The 8,976-nt window shown below is 36.5% G+C and overlaps 1 pseudogene; it reads right to left on the bottom strand.

Moving 5' to 3' along the window:
* Window positions 1-2,193: 2,193 nt before the first annotated feature.
* LOC148114169 (uncharacterized) lies at window positions 2,194-4,097 on the bottom strand (annotated as a pseudogene).
* Between the last annotated feature and the right edge of the window lie 4,879 nt (window positions 4,098-8,976).

Below are 8,976 nucleotides of genomic sequence, written 5' to 3'. Positions count from 1 at the left end.
CCACTAGCGAGAAATCAAAACTTAAATCATTCTAAAACTTCCAGCATGTCAGGTTTTCTGGCCCAGAGTATTGTCCATAATGTGATATGGCAAACACTCTAGGGCAGAAGAGCTTCGCCTCACCTTGCCCTCAGCAGTGAAACAATCTTCTATAACTTCAGTAGCTTTCCAAAATGCTAGACTTGCTATCATTATAGAACCTTTATAAAAATTGCTATGCATATTTATTTATTTATTTATTTATTTATTTATTTATTTATTTGTCAAGAATGTATTTGGTAATAAGTATAAGCATGAGTTGAATACATAAAATGAATACAAATAAAGGGAACATTAGGACAGGGATGGTAGGCACACTGGTGCTCTTATGCACGCCCCTTACAGACCTCTTAGGAATGGGATGAGGTCAACAGTAGAAGTCTTAGGTTAAAATTTTGGGGGTTTGGGATGAAACCACAGAGTCAGGTAGGGCATTCCAGGCATTGACCACTCTTGCTGAAGTCATATTTTCTGCAATCGAGTTTGGAGGGGTTCACTTAAGTTTGTATCTATTGTGTGCTCATGTATTGTTGTGGTTGAAGCTGAAGTAGTCATTGACAGATAGGACATTGTAGCATATGATTTTATGAGCTATGCTTAGGTCATCCCGAAGGCGGCGTAATTCTAAATTTTCTAAACCCAGAATTTCAAGTCTGGTGGCATAGAATATTTTGTTACGAGCAGAGGAGTGGAGGACTCTTCTTGTGAAATATTTCTGGACACGCTTAATTGTATTAATGTCCGATATGCAGTGCCGGTTTCAGACAGATGAGCTGTATTTGAGAATTGGTCTAGCAAATGTTTTATATGCTCTGGTTAGTAGTGTCATATTACTGGAGAAGAAGCTACACAAGATTAGGTTTACAACTCTTAATGCCTTTTTGGCGATGTTGTTACAGTTGGCTTTGGCACTTAGATCATTTGATATGAGTACTCCAAGGTCCTTGACAGAGTGAGGGTCATCTACAAGGTCATGTCTACTTAGCTTGTATTTAGTGTTCTGATTCTTTTTGCCAATGTATAAAACAGAGCACTTGTTGGTTGAGATTTGGAGTTGCCAATTTTTTGACCATTCCTACACAAAGTCAAGGTCTTTTTGAAGGGTAGCAGCATTGTTGGTAATGTTAAATAGTTTAACATCATCGGCAAAGAGAATGCAGTTACTTATAATATGATAAAAAAGGTCATTTATGTATAGTATGAAGAGTGTTGGTCCTAGAACGCTGCCTTGGGGGACACTGCTATTAACAGGTGCAGGATTTGATAGGGCTATTTTGACCATTTGTTGTCTGTTTGACAAAAATGTAGTTATCCAATTATGGAGGCATCCGGAGATGCTGTAGGAGTTTAGTTTTAGAATTAGTTTGTCATGTACCACTGAATCAAAGGCTTTACAGAAGTCTATGTAAATTGCATCGATTGCTTTGCCCTGGTCAAGATTTGTAGTCCATATGTTTTTGCAGTGTAGAAGTTGTAGATTACAGTATAATTTTTTTCTGAAACCAAATTGTTTATTAGAGAGTAGGTTGTTTTTTTCTAGGTGGAGAGTAATGGGTTGGTTGATGATTGATTCCATGACTTTGCAGGTGACGCAGCATAAAGAGATTGGTCTGTAATTTTCGACTAGGCGGGGTCTCCCTTTTTGAAGATAGGGATGACCGTAGCTAGTGACCATAGGTGGGGTAGGGAGCTGGTCCTGAAAGATGTTTCGAAGATTATGCTTAGGGGTTCTGCTATAGTAGTGGACAGCTTTTTTAAGAAGCATGCACATAGTCCATCAGGTCCGATAGATAGAGATGGTTTCAGTCTGCGTAGTGCCTTTTCAACATTATCTTCTGTGAAATTTATTTGTGTTAGATTGTTGTAGTCATTATTGGTATGACTAGGGAATGTTGAGCATGAGCCATCACTATTTACAAAGACTGAGCTGAAGAATATGTTAAAGAGGTTTGCTTTAACTGCTTCATCATTGCATTCTTTACCGTTAGATCCTTTTAGGGGTGGGATGGATCTCTTTAAGTTTGTTGTTTACAAAATTATGGAAGGCATGATTGGATTTTGTGCAAAGAAGGTTTCCTTCTTGTTTGATGTGGTAATTGGTGCATTCAGTCTTTATTTGGTGGCATATATATTTGTAGCAGCTTTTAAAGTTAGCTACATAGCCAGTTTTGTTTTTATGCCAAAGGGATTTGTTTTTTGGATTGGAGCTTTCTTATTATTATGGGTAATTTGTTTTTCCTGGTTTTGGTGGTGATTAGTGGTACATATAATTTAATAACTCTATTGACTTCGAGCAAGAAAATATTATAATGGTCTTCGGCAATGTTACAGTTAGAGAATAGAATTTGCCAATCAAGAGATGAAAGATCAGTGTCTATGAGATCATAGTTGGCTTTTTTGAAGTTGTAGTTGGGTATCTCATTATTATGGTGATTTTTGTAAAGGTGTATATTGAGACAAAAGTCTATCATGCTGTGGTCACTGTTGGAAAAGGGTTCTTTTATTTGTAGTCCATAAATTGAATTTAAGCTGTTGCACAAGATGAGGTTGAGGCAGTTGTTGAGTCTAGTGTTATTAGGTACTAGTTGATCTAGACCTAGATTAGTAACAGCATTGTATAGGGTTGTATGGATGGGTTCAGTTGTACATTCATTTATTGTCCAATTAATAAGAGGTAGGTTGAGGTCACCCAGAAAGATGAGAGGGTATGGGCAAGAGGCTGCCCATGTTAGTAGTGTAGTTAACTTGTTCACATGTGTGATGTCATAGTCGGAGGCTCTGTAACATAGTAAGAAGCAAAGTGTGATGTTTAAGGACAGTTCGCAGATGATAGTTTCCAGAAGAGCAAGTTCATGTGTAACTTGAATATTTTTTAGGTTTAGTAACTTTTTGTAGAAGATAGCTACTCCACCACCTCTACAGGTTTCGCAATCAGACCAGTAAACATGATATTCTCTTACTGTGATGATAGAGTCAGGGAGGGATGACTTTAGTCATGTTTCACAGACAAATATAATGTCAAATGTACCAGTATTTAATAAGAGAAGTTCGAGCATTTTGTTTACAATGCTTTTTGTAGGTTTTACTTTTTATGCAATCAGCGCAGTAGTCAATGTATAGGTTAGATTCGCCTTTGTCTTGGCATCTTTTGAGTTCTGTGCGAAGTTCATGGGAGCGGATCCATTGTAATAAGGATAGGTTAGGCCATGATCAAAATTTGCTATGGTTGGGGTTGGATCTGGCAATTTATAGTATAAATGAATTTATGTTTGCTGGTCTCATTTTTGCAAATGACTCTACAGAATCTTGGGCCACTGATCTTGTATTCTGGTCCATCTCTGGAGACTTCAATGATTTCATCAGGGGAGATGGTGTATTATAGCTTCTAATGATGTTATGAACCTTTGCGATATATGGTTCACTGGTGTCATCTAATCCAAATAAAATAGCATTTTGACATTTTTGTTCTCTCTCAAAGGTATCTTTGATGAGTATGGAGATGTTATTTGGTTGGTTGGCAGATATTTGTGGTTTTGGTTGTGGTTTAGGTAATGTTTGTTGAATTGGGATAAGATTTTGATCTGTTGAGTTTTCATTTTTTTATGCTGTAATTTTCTTTCAAGCTATATTAAATGTGGTTCTAAACATGCTAGTATACGTGTTTCTAAACTTGTTTTTATGGAGTCTATGATTGTCTTTATAGTTGTTTCCATGGTATGAACCCTATCAGACATGGCAATTAAGTTGTTGAATTTTGGTAAACAAGATGGACATAGATGGATAAATGTAGGTTAATGTGCTTGTAGGAAATTGGCTACCTGTTTGTTTATTTTCAGGCGGGTGTGGTGGGCATAATTGGTAGATACTCAGCATTTCTTGAATTCATCATATTCGTTGATAGATTCATTACATTTATACCATGTACAGGAGTCATTTGGGTCATCGTTAATAGTGATATCTTTCGTTTGTGGGTGTTTGGTGGTGGATTTGTCAGAGTTTCTGCCTGGCAGGGTTCTACTTACCTCCACTACTGGTTCACAATGAGAGTGTGCGTGCATGTGCAGAAGGTTCTGCGTATGCGCAGATCATTCATGATTACGTCCGGGCAGATGGGCAGAGCCTCCCACCACTGTTACTACCAGTTCGCAAGAACTGGACTGAACCGGGAGCAACCCACCACTGTTTCTATCCTTCTAAAAAGCACTGAAGATTTGGTTTCCCCCCAAGCACTTGGAAGGGATTGGGTGAATGTCATGTGGCACCTTAACTTGGTCAAGCTTTTTGTTTCTAATGTTAAAACCATTATACCACAAGCAGATAAATATCATACTCAGTGCTATGTGAGAGAGAGCATGGAAATTGGCATGCATACACTTCTCCCCATATGGGTATTCTATGTTGCTAGTTTGGTTATCCTGGTTAGGCCCATATATAAGAGACTGTAGGCTTTCTTGTAATAGTAATATTTATTTCTTTTCTTCCTCAGGAACACAATTAGACAGGCACTAATCTGGGAGGAGCAAGAACTTATATACAGAGAAGGCGGGGCTAATGGTAAGTACTAACCAATGGTAAGTGACACAATGACATCACACAATGACATATAAACAAGCACACATATTTACAGATATCAGGTTAGGTATTTTCATCTGTAACAAATCCCCCTCTAAAATACCTAACTAATGGTGGGTTATTAAGATTATATATGCACATCAAGTTTGGAAGTCAAATACATATGTTGTTTGGTTGGCAATGGCTTAGTGAGGATATCAGCAATTTGTTCACTAGTATTGCAATGGATAGCTTTAATAAATCCTATACTTGACAGTTGTCTTACATGTTTATATTTTATATCGATATGTCGAGATCGTTGACCTATTGCTTCGGAAGCTGATATATCAATTGCTGCCTTATTGTCCTCATTGATAATAATTGGATAAACAGGTTCATCCCACACATTGGTTAACAAGTCATCGAACCAAGTTAGATTGTTGACCGCTTTGGATAAACAAACATATTCGGCTTCCGCTGTGGAAGTGGCAATTAAATTCTGTTTGCCTGTGTACCAGTGCACCGCACAGCCATTTATAAGAAAAACATATCCAGAAGTACTTTTTCTGGTTTTTGAATCAGTAGCCCAATCAGCATCAGCGTAGCAGGTCAAAGTTGGTTTTTCAGAAATGAATGGTTCTAAGAATAAGCACATATCAATGCTAGACTTTAGATATTTTAGAATCCTCTTAATTCCTTCCCAGTGGTATGAGTTAGGATTGCTTACATGTCTTGACAACAAATTTACAGCAAGGGTGATATCAGGCCTGGTCCAATTAGATATGTATAATAAGGACCCAATAATTGATCGATATAACGTGTTATCCTTGAATGGTTCGTACTCATTATACACATTCCTATAAAAATCAGTTGACATAGGAGTATCACAAATTTTTGAATTAATTAAATTACATTTTTGTATGAGTTCCATAATCTTGTCTTTCTGAGATAATTTGAACCCCTTATCTGTTTTGTCAATTTGGACTCCTAGATACTTATTTACCTTTCCTAATATTTTTAAGTTGAAATTTTTGCCTAGTTGTTCAGCGAAATTATCACATTTAATTTTGTCGTGTCCAAAATACAATATATCATCAACATAAATCAAAACATATTCAATAGAATCATTATTTTTTTTTGTGAAAAAACAAAAATCAGATGAAGTAGCTACAAAACCCATATTTTTAAGTATCTTTGATAAGCACTCATACCACCGCTTACCGGACTGTTTTAGTCCATAAAGGCTCTTGTTTAATAGCCAAATTTCTCCCTTTTTTGTATCCTTTCCTGGGGGTGCTTTCACATAAATTTCTTTATCTAGATCAGCGTGCAGATAGGCTGTCTGCACGTCAAATTGATATACTTCCAGATTTAAGATAGAAGCTAACACTAGTGCTGTTTTCACGCTTTCTGATCTAACGGTTGGGGAATAAGTGTCTTCATAGTCATCCGGAAATCTTTGGGCAAAGCCTTGAGCCACCAACCTGGCTTTGTATAGGAATTTACCATCCTCTAGCTCCTTGATTTTATAGATCCACCTAGTGCCAATAGGGGATTTCTCAGTGGGCAGGTCTGTTGGTGTATATACATTTAGTTCTCTCAAACTGTCCATCTCTTTTTTCATTGCTTCCTCCCACTTACTTTTTTCTTCTAGGGGTAGCTTAAGTATGTCATCATATGTGTTAGGAGTCAGGTGTTTAGCTTGGATAGACAGTACGTAATCATCTAATTTTTTAGGAATTATGCCCCTATTGGATCTAATGGGCCTATTCTGGGGATGTTCATCGCTATGCATATACTTAGCTTCTTTTTCGGTTAATTGATCTACTTTCAAAGTGGGGTGTCCTTTTTTCCATTCATCATTAACTATTACTGGGCATTTGATTCTGTTAGTAGATGTGGATTTGGGGTTCGTATCTGATGTGTGATGTTTTGCGTGCGTGTGTGTAATATTTTTTGATTCTGGGTAAATTTCATTGAGATGTAATTTTGACCAGTTCATGTGTTCATGAAACACGGCAGATCTGGATACAATGAAGTGATTATTTTTATCAATGAAGCGATATCCCTTGGTTCCTGATTCGTACCCCATAAATATCAGTCTTTTGGATACTTTCTCTCCTTTGCGTCTTAACTGTGAGGGCACATATACATCAGCAGATACACCAAATACGTGTAAATGCCCAATTTTTGGTTTCCTTCCATACATGAGTTCGTATGGGGTCTTATTGATTGTACTGGACCATAAGCGATTTATAGTGTAATTGGAATAATTAAGGGCTTCAGCCCAGAATGACTGGTTTAAACCAGCATCATCTAACACACATTTAACCATGGTTTGTAGCAAACCATTCTTCCTTTCAGAGACTCCATTTTGGAATGGGGAAAATGGACAAGATTTAAAGTGCAATATTCCTTGTGATTTTAGCCAAATTGAAAATTCGTTGGATAGGAATTCCGACCCCCTGTCAGTCATTATTTGTTTGATTTTGGTATTGTATTGTGTTTCTACCATTTTAAAGAACTCCTTAAATTTTTTGAAAACCTCACTTTTGTGGTTAAGGGTGTATACAAAACCAAATCTACTATAGTCATCGACTATGGTCAGGAAGTATCTTTTTTTGTATTTAATTGAAGGTTTTAATGGGCCTACTACATCCATATGAATTAGTTGAAAGGTTGATTGTGTGGTGCGGGTGGCTTTTTTGGGTTTTGGCTTGTTTTTAATTTTGGAAGAATTGCATACAGAGCATTCTAAGTAATTTTTACAGTTCTTTATTTTTAAATCTTCGGAACACTCTAACATTTTTCGTATGACTGGAAAGCTCGCGTGTCCTAGCTTTCTGTGGAGTAAGTGACTACAATTATCATGAATAGGTTTTCCATTGTTTAAATTTTCAGACATATTAGTATCAGTGTTTGATGCATTCTTATCATTATTTTCATCATGGCTATCTGAATTTGGTTTTTTGTTTCTTAATTGATAGTTTGCATAGACTAGTTCGTTATCTTGTGGCAGTAGGTATGTTAGTCCATCATTTGTAAATAGTTTACCTATGTTTCTGTTGTTCTTAGTCATGAATACCTTTCCACCTCTGAAAGTGGTTTCTATTGCATTGTCTAAGCTTAACTTTAGGGTTGCCAATATGTTATTTGGAATTTCGGGCACAAATAGTACCCCCTCTATTTTTCCTATACCTTTTATATGCGTGTCTCCTATTCCTCTCACTAGGACTCTATTTTGGTTTGCTACTTTAATATAATATTTCTTTTCAGTGAAGTTACTTAATATTTCTCTATTATGAGTTGTATGGCATGTGGCTCCTGAATCTATGAGCCAGGTGTTGAGTGAATCAGATATCAAAGTGTTATTATTTCTTATTCCATATAGTGATCCTTTCTTATTTTCTCTAGGGTTATTTCTGTATGTTTGTCTTTCTCTAGAGTGTGGTGATTCTCTTCTCTTATACCTGTAATCTGGGGAGGTTCTGTCTAAAAAGTGTATTCTTCTATCCTTGTGTTTATATGAGTCACTGTATCCTATATTCTTGGGACAGTCTCTACTCTGATGTCTTTCAGATCCACATGTGAGACATTCATGTGGGTATCTGTCTCTGGCCCTGAAATCAGTCCTTCTTTGATTTCTACCTTCTCTTTGTTGTGTATATCGCTCTCTTCTAAGTCTATCTTCAGTAATAAGCTTATTGGTAAGGTTTTCTAAAGTAATTTGCTCTATACTTAGGTTATCTATTAGTGTAATGTAGTTATCCCAGCTGTGATCTAGTGAGTTAATTATAATGCTTTTCATGGTGTTGTCAGAAATGGTTTCTCCCCTTTGAATAAGGTCTGCTCTTACAGCGTTTAAATTCAAGATATGCTCACTCATGGATGTATCATGTTTTAGTTTGGCAGAATAGAATTCCCTAGAGATTTTTGTGGTAGTGGCTACATTTTTGCTATAGAACAGTCTGAATAATTTTTGATATACTTCAAATACAGTTAAATTATGCTCTATACTGGGGAGTATACTTGGGGAAATAGAAACAATTAACATATAGTATGCTTTGTGGTGGAGGCAGTCTATTTCATAGGTCCAAGGCTTATTTGGTGGGTTATCAATAAAAAATAAAACATTTTCTTTCATATATACAATCTGTAAACACTGATCCCATTCCATTAAGTTGCTTCCATCTAATTTCAATTTTATAAAGTCTGGAGGTATTGTCCCTGAGTGTAGTGAGGTGTTATTCATGTTTAGTAGCTGTCCATGATTTAAGACCTTAGCATACTCACAATAAGGCCTGGGTATGGTAGATGTATGTCTGTATTTACTTATCTCTATGTTGCGCTGACTTGTATTTATGTTTCCTTCTTCTTTCTTTGCAG

This window comes from Pantherophis guttatus, chromosome 4, assembly GCF_059756535.1.
Source record: "Pantherophis guttatus breed Tessera chromosome 4, ASM5975653v1, whole genome shotgun sequence".
Taxonomy (NCBI): Eukaryota; Metazoa; Chordata; class Lepidosauria; order Squamata; family Colubridae; genus Pantherophis; species Pantherophis guttatus.
Note: the sequence above shows the minus strand (reverse complement) of the source record. Positions and strands in the feature narration are given on the sequence as shown.